Source organism: Podarcis melisellensis (genome assembly GCF_964234715.1).
Source record: "Podarcis melisellensis genome assembly, chromosome: 17".
Taxonomy (NCBI): Eukaryota; Metazoa; Chordata; class Lepidosauria; order Squamata; family Lacertidae; genus Podarcis; species Podarcis melisellensis.
Window position 1 is genome coordinate 2,218,476 of NC_138534.1, and position 12,793 is coordinate 2,231,268.

The 12,793-nt window shown below is 46.3% G+C and overlaps 1 protein-coding gene across 7 annotated transcripts in view; it reads right to left on the reverse strand.

Moving 5' to 3' along the window:
* Positions 1–12,793, reverse strand: part of IQSEC2 (IQ motif and Sec7 domain ArfGEF 2) — a 176,780-nt gene that overhangs the window by 53,266 nt on the left and 110,721 nt on the right. The window lies entirely within an intron of this gene.

A 12,793-nucleotide genomic window follows, 5' to 3' on the forward strand; every position in this document is an offset into this window, starting at 1 on the left:
TCGTTCAGTCCACACCAACGCTCAGAGTCCTTGGCAGTAGAAATCCCCCCCTCAAATTCACTGTGCAGAGCTGAGCTCCCAGAGCCCTTTGCTGCCACGTTTGGGCTCTCTAGAGCCTCAGCTGTTCCCCCAGATTTCCAGCCCTGTTTGAGTGAGCAGCGACCAGAGACACCCCACAGCACCTGCTGTCCTGAATGGCGACTCCGCCAGCCAAGGGAGGGAGCTGTGTGCCCCCCCACCTCACGCGCCAGCACGTACACTCAATGCACGCTCACGCTGCAGCCAAACTCCCCAGGGTCCTGCAACACAGAGCAGACAGCTGGTTTCCAACTGGCTTTTCCTGAATTCCAGCCTTCCTGCAGCAGTTAACAGCATCCATCTCATGTTCACCTCATACTGAACCAGAGCAAGAAGCCCAGCCAGACTGAACTCTGTAATGCCAACCCTTTTCTTCAGTCAGTGGCTTTAAAAAACAATAACTCAATTTAAATTTTACTGATTTGTGAACATATGATAGCATATGAACATATGATAGATAACATAAACCAAGCTATCTCCAACCCCGCTGCCACCCCTTTCCTTGATCTTCTCTACTCTCAATAATTGGCCCCCATGTTGAGAAAATGGATATGGAGAGGGGGCTCTCAGTATACAAATCTTACAGAAATTATCTCCTGTATTGAAAGTGGGATCAGCTAGGAGAAAAGTAATTGGGAGTGTAGGGTGCTATCCTGCTTCTAGACTCAGGGGCATTATAACTCTCCTGGGGAGAGAGAGAGAGACTCTTTATTTGTGTGAGCCACAAGCCACAGCAAAGGAATCATGCTCCTCAACATCAGTTGCTGGAGAACAAGCACAGAAGAGGGGTATTGGCTGTGGACTTTCAATGGGCATCTGGCTGTGAGAAACAAGATCTGCTGGATTAGATCTGCCTTTCGTCTGATTCAGCAGGGCTCTTATGTTCTTATGTCTCTGCTACAAAGTCACTACCTGCAAGATGGAGATGGCAATACTGGTTGCTAAAATGGTGCTCAAAGTTTATTAATGGAAGTATGTGAAACACTTTGTGTGATTGATTGATTGATTGATTGATTGATTGATTTTTTACTATGAGGGGTGGGAAACCCCTGGCTCATGGAACAATCTTGTCTCATCATGGACATTTATTAAATGCCCCATCATCTGACATGACTCCAATGTGGGGCTGTTATAAGAATTCTAAGGTCTCAGATATAGAAGAAATGTTCATATATGTACAATGCATCATCATCATCATCATCATCATTATTATTGTTGTCGTTGTTGTTGTTGTTGTTATTTCTATGGATCTTACCATGCCTCTCACACCAATCCTTCATGCCTGAAATGACATGCAGCAAAGTTTTCTTCAATAGACCTGACTGCCTACACATGAAACTTTGAGGGTTTTGTTTCCCTCTTTTTTCTGGCTGTGAGCAATTTTGGTTGCTAAACATGCAAATAGGTCTGAAATGTGGGTGGTGGCTGCTTTAATGGTTTGCAGATGTCAAAAAGGTGCTGCTGCCTCTCTAAAAAGGGGAACAGCTATTGTTATTTCCCCATGCAAAGAAAATGGGCACTTGGTAGGGTGGCCTTGTATCAGGTTCAAAAATACTTTTAAGAAGTGAGAGCAAAGGCCTTGAAGTTGATCACTAATAGTTATCACCTGGACAGGAGACTGAGCAAGCAAATAAGCCACCTAGTCACAGTCTTCCCCGATAAGATGTATTGTATTTCGATTTAAATTAAAATATAAGAATAATACAACTATTATACTAATTATAGTTGTGATATTTTAATGTGGCAGCACCTGTACTTTGTAACAACTCCCTGCTTGTTGACATCAGGCAGGTGCCTCCCTGTTCGCTTTTCAGTGCCAGCTTTAAACATACAAACATACACCTTATACATTTTGTTAAAGAAAAGAATCTTTTTACTATAATTTAAATGGAAAATAGAGATAGATATGTAGACAGACTGGCAGAAATAATTACTGCGATTTAAATAGCACTGCAATGCATCTCGCTATGCTGGGGAAGACTAGGACCAGGTGCCTGTTGTCTAGGGCGTTGAGTGTTGATGGGCAACTTCCATGGCCTGGCTCACCTTCATATGGATCTTTTTCTTTAAATTGCACAATGCTTCAAAAAATGTCTTCAGCTACAGGAGCAGCCCCTGTAAAGCAGTTCGCACTGCCAATGTGCGTCTTCCCCATCCTGAGACCCACCTGGCCGTGGTGTAGAGACTGTGCAATACTGTACTGTATATCCACACAGATACCTTATTTACTCCTGAAGTTGTCCTTTGGAAGAAAACAGCTGAGGAATAAACTCTCAGCAAAGCTGGATGCAAAACAGCACCTCTGGTTTACTGATTTGAAGTGAATTAATGGTGATTATTTCACCTCAGGAACTCCTGGGAAGTGTTGTTTGGTGAAGGTCTCACATGCAGAATTCTTAGCAACCCACAGTTCCCAGGATTCCTTGGAGGAAGTTGTGTCAGTTAAACTGTAGAAGACAGATGCATATCTGCCAGCCATACACTCTTTCCCGCAGAGCTGAGAGTTCATGCTTCCCCTGCTTCCTTGTAAATGTTCCCCTCTCTCAGCCTGGGGGCATGCCAGAATGAAAGGGAGCCTGGTGTGGGAAATAGTCCAAGTCCCACTTCTGTCATGGATGTGTTGGGGCAAGTCATTATCCCTGCCACTTGGAAAATGGGAATTGAGATAGCTCAGTTGTTACAGCAGGAGGCTCTTGATCTCAGGGTCATGAGTTTGATCCCCACATTGGGTGAGATTCCTGCATTGCAGAGGGTTGGACTAGATGACCCTCGTGGCCCCTTCCAATTCTACAATTCTATGAATCTATGAATCCCCGCTGCTAAAGCAATATGGATCAGGCCCTGTAAAATACTTAGATACCCCGCTAATCCTCGAAGTATACTCATCCTTACCTCCATTTCCTTCCTATGTCTGTTGTTTCCTGGGAAATGTTTTAGAGTGCAACCCTCTTGTCATACCTGTTCTTTGTAAACTTCCATTTACATAGATGCAATGATAGTAGTAGTAATCACAAAGATAGAAGCAAGCTGCTCTTGAGCTCCTTGGAGTAAGTGCAGAATCCAATCCCCCTGGTCTTTGACCCCTGAGATGTGTGTTTTCAAGACCTACTCTCTTCCTGTGACTGTAATTTGTTTTAACTTTTTAAACTCCGGGTTTTAATTTTTTTAAAAATAGTTATAACCTGCCCTGGGACCCATTGGTGAAGGATAAATTTAGCAACAAATAAATTTAGCAACAAATAACAATGATAAAAATATCCACTCAATTAGTCAATCAATCAAACATGGGCAACTGATTGGGCTTCTGTATCAAGCACATGCATATCAAAACTGTAGCTGAATATGCAGACGTGGAAGTCAGTGTATGAACTGACTTTCTATTGCCTTTAGAGCTCCACTGAAAGAGCTGGTGATGACCTCTAGAGGCCTAAAAGAGGGTGATGGACTGGGACCTGGGAGGCCTGGGTTCAAATCCCCACTCAGCCATTAAACCCACTGGGTGACTTTGGGCCAGCTAGTCCCTAATCTGCCTCTCAGATTAACTTAACTCACAGGGTTGCTATGAGGGAGAAATGGGGGTAGGTGGGAGAACCACTGACGCCATCTTGAGCTCTTTGGAGGAAAGGCGGGATATAGAATTAGGAACAATAGAGCAACAAACAAACCTATCAATCAATCAATCAATCAATCAATCAATCATTGTGTGTGTCCAGCAGCATACATAAGAAATTACCTCCACTACTATGAAATAATTGTCTGGATTGTTTTAAACGGAATAATTTTATTTGACTTTAATTTTAGAATTTAATGTTTTGATTGATTGATTTTATTACATGTGCTGATGTTTTAATTGTGCAGATCTGCAGAATCACCCTGGGATCCCTTTGGCAAAGGGCAGTTCAGAATTCATAGAAATTAATTAAATTGATTAATAAATAATACCATCAATACATCTAAACTAAATCGGGAATATGCCCTTAAGCTTGCCTAGTCAAATCCATACGGTGAGCATTTTAAAATATTATCTAACACATGTCCTGTTGCTCCGCCGTGACCTCCCTGCCAATTTAGATACAGTGACTGAACTGGAGGCCCCTTGACTGACTTCAGGTCCAGTGTTGGACCATTTTGATCGGATACTCCCTACTGATGTGGATAGATTCCTCCAAGTTGGTAGGCCCACCACCTGCCTCCTTGATCCGTGCCCGTCTTGGCTGATTAGAGCATGTCCAGATGTTGCGCGGACCCCCCTGGTTGAAATTATCAATTTGTCCCTTGACACGGGGACATTCCCAGGGGAACTGAAGGAAGCAGTGGTGTGTCCACTCTTAAAGAAAACTTCATTAGATCCCTTAGACCTATCCAATTACCGCCCAGTTTCAAATCTTCCATAACTGGGTAAGGTAATTGAGAGAGCGGTTGCTGAACAGCTTGGTTGGTTTCTGGAGGAAACATCGGCTCCCGATCCATTCCAGTCCGGCTTCCGCGCTGGTCATGGGACCGAGACGGCTCTGGTCGCCCTAACAGATGATCTCCGCAGGCAGCTAGATCGAGGCGGGTCGGGGCTGCTGATTCTTCTAGACCTGTCAGCAGCCTTCGACATGGTCGATCACGAACTCCTGGACCACCACCTTGCCGACATGGGGATCCAGGGCACAGTCCTTCAATGGCTGCGCTCGTTTCTCTCTGGTCAGGGACAGAGGGTGGCGCTTGGGGGGGAATTGTCATTGCGCCACTCCTTGGTGTGTGGAGTGCCTCAGGGTGCGATTCTCTCCCCGATGCTTTTTAACATCTTTATGCGCCCCCTCGCCCAGCTTGTCTGGAGTTTTGGGCTGGGTTGCCATCAGTATGCCGATGACACCCAACTCATCTGTTGATGGACGGCCATCCTGACTCGGCCCCAGACACACTGACCAGATGTCTGGAAGCTGTGGCTGGATGGTTACGTGGAAGCCTGTTGAAGATAAATCCTTTGAAGACAGAGGTCCTCTGGCTGGGACAGAGCGATATGGGATTGAGGGGGCAACTCCCATCTCTGGCGGGGGTGCAATTAGTGCCAGCATCGTCCGTTAAGAGTTTGGGTGTAATCTTCGATACCTCCCTCTCTATGGAGGCGCAGATTACAGCTATAACAAAGGCGGCATTTTTTCATCTCTGCCAAGCCAAACAGTTGGCTCCTTATCTCTCTCGCCCTGACCTAGCCACTGTGATCCACGCGACAGTCACCTCCAGACTGGATTATTGTAACTCGCTCTACGTGGGGCTGCCCTTGAGACTGATCCAGAAACTCCAGCGGGTGCAGAATGCCGCGGCGAGACTCCTTATGGGGTCTTTGCTGCGAGATCATATTCATCCGGTACTATACCAGCTGCACTGGCTCCCGGTGGAGTACAGGATCAGGTTTAAGGTGCTGGTTTTAACCTTTAAAGCCCTATACGGCCTAGGACCCTCATACCTACGGAACCGCCTCTCCTGGTATGTCCCACAGAGAAATTTACGGTCTGCAAATAAAAACATCCTGAAGATCCCAGGCCCCAGAGAGGTTAGGCTGGCCTCAACTAGAGCCAGGGCTTTCTCGGCCGCGGCTCCAACCTGGTGGAATTCTCTATCACAAGAGACTAGAGCCCTGTGGGACCTGACATCTTTCTGCAGGGCCTGCAAGACAGAGCTGTTCCACCAGGCCTTTGGTCAGGGCGCAGCCTGACCCCCTCCTCTGGCAATCTGCACAGAATTTTGCTTAATGGTTGCCATCAATTTGATTTTAATTTGATTTTAATTAATTTTATACAGAATGTTTTTAGAATGTTGGATTATTTTGATTGTTGTTAGCCCCCCTGAGCCCAGCTTCGGCTGGGGAGGGCGGGATATAAATAAAATTCATTATTATTATTATTATTATTATTATTATTATTATTATTATTATTATTATCCGGAGCTTTGGGCTGGGCTGTCACCAATATGCTGATGATACTCAGCTCTATCTGCTGATGGATGGCCACACCGACTCGGCCCCGAACACACTGACCAGATGCTTGGAAGCTGTGGCTGGATGGTTTCGTGGGAGCCGATTGAAATTAAATCCTTCGAAGACAGAGGTCCTCTGGCTGGGTCGGGATGGCATGGGGATGAGGGACCAACTCCCTTCTCTTGCGGGGGCCCAATTAGTGCCATTGCCTTCCGTTAAGAGTTTGGGTGTAATCCTTGATACCTCCCTTTCCATGGAGGCGCAGGTTACAGCAACAGCCAAGGCAACATTTTTCCATCTTCGCCGCATCAAGCAGTTGGTCCCTTACCTTTCCCGCCCCGACCTGGCCACAGTGATCCAAGCGACGGTCACCTCCAGGCTTGACTATTGTAGTTCGCTCTACACAGGGCTGCCCTTGAAGCTGTCCCAGAAACTCCAGTGGGTGCAGAATGCTGCAGCGAGGCTCCTCACATGGTCTCTGCCATGGAAGCAAATTCACCCAGTGCTTTTCAAGCTGCACTGGCTCCCGGTGGAGTACAGGGTCAGATTTAAGGTGCTGCTTTTGACCTTTAAAGCCCTTCACGGCCTAGGACCCTCGTACCTACGGGACCGCCTCTCCTGGTATGCCCCACGGAGAGCCTCAAGGTCCATAAATAACAACACCCTAGTGGTCCCAGGCCCTAAGGAAGTTAGATTGGCTTCAACCAGAGCCAGGGCCTTTTCAACTCTGGCCCCGGCCTGGTGGAACGCTCTGCCTCATGAGACCAGGGCCCTGCAGGATCTGATTTCTTTCCGCAGGGCCTGTAAGACAGAGTTGTTCCGCCTGGCCTTTGGCTTGGCGCCAATTTGATTCCCTCCCTCTCTTTTTTCCTTTCCTTCTCCTCCTGCGATGAGGCTACATTTTAATATTTTAATGTTCATTATTTTAATGTTGTATTTTATTTTTGTTTTTAAGTTGTAATCATTCATCTTGTTTTTATTATTGCTTGTAAGCCGCTCTGAGCCCGGCCTTGGCTGGGGAGGGCGGGGTATAAATAAAAAATTATTATTATTATTATTAACACACCCCAAGCTATTGGGTCTGGGAAGGCTACAAATGTAAACAATTAAATTAAGGTGCAATTTAGACTGGACGTCTCTTTCATTTGGACCCAGTTACAAAATAACTGCCTTAATTCAGCTGTAAATATCATGTATGTGTTTAAATACCCACTTTTCTTAGCAAAAGACACTGAAGCTGAGGCTTAATTCTTTGCAAAATGCCAAGTGTTTGATCAAGAAAAGCAATTCTTTAACTGTATGGGTATTGTTGCCAGGTGCTACCAAGCAAGCATAATTTTGTACCTGGTTTCTGTATCCAAGTATAAAATGCCAAGTGAGAAGCAGCCCTCAAAGCAGTGTGGGGGCAGCTGCCTCCATATGTGCTGGCAAAGACTGGGCATGGGTGTCGGCAAGTCTAGCATTGCAAACCCACCTTCAAGTGGCATGGCTGCCCATACAGAAAGAAAGGCTCTACCTGCCGAGGTCCTGAGTGCTGCCCCGCTCCCTCCAACCTCGGCAGGAGGGCAGAGGATCCCTGCAGACGCACAGGGCCGGCTTGCTCCCTTCTGCAGTCACAGGGCAGCGTTGCTTGGCAACAGCAGAGCTGCATCCCCCCCAGTCTTTTTATAACCAGGGCTGTGGGAAGTGGGTCAAAATGCCAAAGGGCAGCCCCTGAAATGCCAGCTGAGGAGTGGGGCTAGATCAGGGCAATCAACCTCCCCCTTTCACCCTGCCCTGCGTCTGCCCACCTGCAGCATGGAATTTAAGAGCAGGAAGAAGATGCTAACCCTCCCCAGCTCCATTCAGATCTTCATTGCATTGGTACATTATATTGTAACCTGTCATGGGAAGGCAAGCTATAAATCCATTAAAAATAAAAATAATAACAGAATTATCACCGTCTCACTGAGGGGTGAACGAGCATTGATGGTGCTACACACATTGGTAGAGGACCTGGGTCTGCTCCAGAGGACCTGGGTCTGCTCCAGTCACCAGCAAGGAGCTGTGGGAGCCTCCTTTAGACATCACAAAAACGAGTCAAAACAAAAAAATTCCTTCCAGTAGCACCTTAAAGACCAACTAAGTTAGTTCTTGGTATGAGCTTTTGTGTGCATGCACGTATCTGAAGATCTGAAGAAGTGTGCATGCACACAAAAGCTCATACCAAGAACTAACTTAGTTGGTCTTTAAGGTGCTACTGGAAGGAATTTTTTTTGTTTTGACTATGGCAGACCAACACGGCTACCTATCTGTCACAAAAACGAGGATAGCCCTCCCGATGTCCCCAGAAGCATGTGTGGTTTATTTCCTTCAAAGTAACCAATGCTTGTTCTTTGACTCACTTCTCATGTTTTGTTTTAAGAAAACAAATCATGACCCCAGGTTTAGATGACACCACAAGTCAGGCCATGGAGCAGCGACAGCACAGGAGCACTGAGGGAACTGTTGAGCTATGTGCAACAGCATGCTGGTCATTCACATTAAAACCGCTGTTTATTTCAAACCGAAATATCATGTGATGGACAAATTGGGTGCTCACTAATGGGTCCTAATCTTCCTGGAAAAAGTGACAGGTGGGGCCTGGGGCCATTGCTGTTCGTCTTTATAAATGACTTGGATGCAGGAATTGAGGGAATGGTCATCAAATTTGCTAATGACGCCAAACTGGGAGGGGTAGCGAATGCTACAAAATGCAGAATCGGGATTCCAGAACTGATTGAAGAACTGGGCCCAAACTAACACAATGAATTTCAAGAGGGACAAATGTAAGGTTCTTCACATAGGAAGGAATAACCAGCTGCACAAATATAAGATGGGGGGCACCTGGCTTGCCAGTAGTACATGTGAAAAGTATCTAGGGTCTTGGTGGATCACAAGCTGAACACGAGTCGAAAGTGTGATGCACCAACAAAAAAGATAATGCTATTATAGGCTTCATCAAGAGAAGCCTAGTTTCCAGATCAAGGGAATTAAAAGTCCTGCTCTATCAGTGGCGTGCTGTGAAATTTTTCATAGGGGAACGCTTAAGATCGGAGGCACCAGCTTGTAAGGTGATGGCGTGGGGCGTGACACAGGTGTGATGTTGCATGTGGGAGCATCATGCCTCCCTCCCCAGGCCAGGCAGCAGCTTTCCAGGCTTTGGGAAGGAGGTGCCAGGGGAACATTTAGGGGACTAGCCTCGTCTCCCTAGTCCACGGACCACACGCCACTGCACTCACTTCTGCCTTGGTCAGAACACACCTGGAGTCCTGTGTCCAGTTCTGGGCAGTGCAATTTAAGGAGGATATTGTCAAGATGGAACATGTGCAGAGAAGGGCAAGCAGGATGATCTAGGGTCTGTAAACCAAGCCTTATGAGGAATGGTTGAGGGAGTTGGGAATGTTTAACCTAGCAAAGAGGAGACTAGGAGGAGATATGATAGCCATCTTCAAATATCTTAAAGGCTGTCACACAAGAGGGAAGAAGCTTGTTTTCTCCTGCTCTGGAGGGTAGGACTCAAGGCAATGGCTTCAAGTTACAAGAAAGGAGATTCCGACTAAACATCAGGAAGAACTTTCCAGCAGTAAGAGCTGTTTGACAGTGGAACAGACTCCCACAGGAGGTTGTTGACTCCCCTTCCTTGGAGGTGTTTAAGCAGAGGTTGGGTGGCCACCTGTCATGGATGCTTGAGTTGAGATTCCTGCATTGCAGGCGGCTGAACTAAATGACCCTGGGGGTCCCTTCCAACTCTACGATTCTATGATAATCACAGTTTATTTTAAACAGATTTCATGTGATGTGTGACCTGGTCCGTGTTTCAGGATGAAGAACACTAGAGCTGAAATCAATTTGCTCCCAACATTCCTCTATATATTATCCTCTGTGAATTTCAATCCTGCATATTCAAAGGATAGTCTCTGAATATTTGATTTGTGGACTTGGCTGTCTATGCTATTTTATTTCAATATTTAATATTTGACAGTTGATATTTTAATAAAATTTGTTAGTTGACATATAATAGTATCTGAGAAATAACAGCTGAAGAGATTTCATATTTGATGGCTACTGAAAACAAAACAATGTCAAGTGATGCCAAAAAGTATAAAGCATTTGATTTCAAATATTCTCAACTAAAATCAGAACGGCAAATTATGAATACCTGTGTATATTTGTATTTCCGCTGTCTCTCTCTCTCTCTCTCTCTCTCTCTCTCTCTGTGTGTGTGTGTGTGTGTGTGTACCTATTTTGGAGTCCAAAGTTCTGGGTTGCACAATTATTTAAACACAGTGATTTCCAACTCTGAGAACAGCATAAAGGAGCACTGGCACAAGCTCCTCCCTCAACCAACTCTCTCTTCCAATTTTCTAGAAGCAGAATTAGAGGGGCCAGACCTGCCACTTCTTTAGAATCAGTAACCCTCTAGGTGACGCACTTTAACTTGGTAGAAAAGGTAGGGGTTCAACTAGATGACCCACTGAGCAACATCCAACTCATGTGTTACTTTGCACTTAATAAGAGCAAAATCCAACAGAGTGAATACACTGAATCCTGGGGCAGAGAGAAGAAGTCCTGAGTCTGTGTCTCCGTGATTGAACCACAAGCTCACTGCCCAACATTGTGAACAAAAGCCAGGATTCAAAAGTCCAATTTCCAGCCCCACCCGAGAAAAAGCTCAGTCTCTGCTCACCCCAACCCCACTCCTTAGCACCCGCATTTGCCCATCTCTCCCTGAAACCACACTGGCCTTGCCTTGACCACTAGAGCAGGGCGGGGGGGGGGGTGGACGGCCATGCAATTCCCAAAGTGCCCCCAAGTAGGAGGAAGGCAGATCAGAACTCAAATTTTGCTGCCATCTAGTGTTAAGCCTGCAAAGATGCAAGCTGAATGCTGGGTAAATTTAAGATATGTACAATTAAACAATAATAACAATGAACAGGCAGCTTGGTGATCTCATCCAGATGCAGCAGTGAGCAAATCTAAAGAAGAGAACACAGTCAGGTGTTAACACAGAATTTCCAGCGAGTTAAGTTCTCGCTGTTGTGAGGAAATATTTACAAGAACTGAAGCAAAGCTGCCAGTTTTCATCTTCCCAGCAGGGCATCCTGTGCTGTTGCCAAGAGCTGCTCAACAGACAGACGTCTAATAGGTACAGCTTTGCCAGGCATATTGAGACAGCGGTGCAGAAAGTTGCAAGTGTTAGAATTCTGGATGTCTAGCAGCTCTTAATGGCACAGAAGCCTGGCCATAGAAAGAAATATTGCAACCCCAGCTGCAGGCATCACAAAGTCAGGAAAGCGGATGGCCCCCTGTCCTCTGGCACACAAGAAGTGGAGCTGGAGTGGGTTGGGGTTGCCGGCTTCTCCAAGGGAACAGTCACACGTGTATGTGGTGCTGTATGCAGCTTTAAACCTGGGGAGAGACTTAAGAAAAAGAGATGCTGGAGGATGTCTGTGTAGAATTCCTGCACCTTCCAACTTTCTGTAGAATCTCAGCTGGGGGAGGTTTTCTCCTGGCAAGCTGCATCTACGCCAACTCTGGTTCTGCACCATTCCTCAAGCAATACAGGAGCCCCGTCCTTACTGACATCTCTTCGTGGCTGGGACTGGAAGAAGCCTGGGTCTGAGCTCCAAAAACTTACTATGTGCTTATCTATGGTAAACTGTGGAAGTGGCTCAGCAGCAAAGGACCCCTGGGTGGGAGGTAAGCACACACCCCTAGAGATATTTCGCTTTGCAGAGCTCAGGGGATCAACCATTTCTCTTCTACCCCACACACTGCCTCCTACAGAGCAAAGTGTATTTCAGGGCTCAACTGCTGGGAGAACAAAAGCAACACAGGAACATACCAAGGGTGTGGGGCAATCCAGCTCCACCTTGCCCATGCAGCCGCTGCTTTGCCTGCCAAATCTCTGCCTCACAGTAAAACCCAATTTCATACAAAGGCATTTCATGGCATGAGATCCTGGCCTGGGACTGAACTCATAATTGGCTCTTTGGCATCAGCCTGTCATTCTTCTTCCAGAATGCTCCAATCTAAAATTCAGACAGATATGAATCCACCAATGAATTTGGTCTGGAGGACCAAGAGTTCAGGACATGCTCTGTGGCCCTGGGCAATCTCTCTGAGGATTCAGAGCTGGTTCAGATGGGGATCCCACTTGCTCATCCAAGTGGCCTGTCTGAATGAGTGGAGTACAGCCCATTGAGGATGCTCCCAGCTGCAGCTTCGGTGAGCAGGGGTTTCCATGTCACTTGTGCACCCCACTCTCAAAACCGGCTGCTGCTGTGTCCCTAAGGTAGCCCCCACCTGGTGCCCTATGGATGTTCCTAGATAGGGGTCTGGCGAGAGTGCAAACATTGCTAATTATAACTGTACAGCATGCAATCAATGAGATCCAGCAACAGCCAGCTGAGGGAAACCACCATAAGTAACCAAGATGTATTAAACTTACACCTGCCGTAGACCAATCTTTGGTGTATGAAGGTTTAATCTGCATTTAACATTCTGACATGACACATTAGTCTTTGCATCTCCCTGTCACATGCTATAGGCTGAGGATATGATAAGGATTACAATGAAATGGGCAGGGGGGGGACCAGCACCGCACCCCCTAAGCATATTTGGCTGTGTCCTGTTGTCAGCAGAATTCGCCATTGGAAAATATATTTTACTGAATTATGGGTTTTAGATAATGAGCTAGATAAGTCAACAGTTACTGGCCACTTGTCT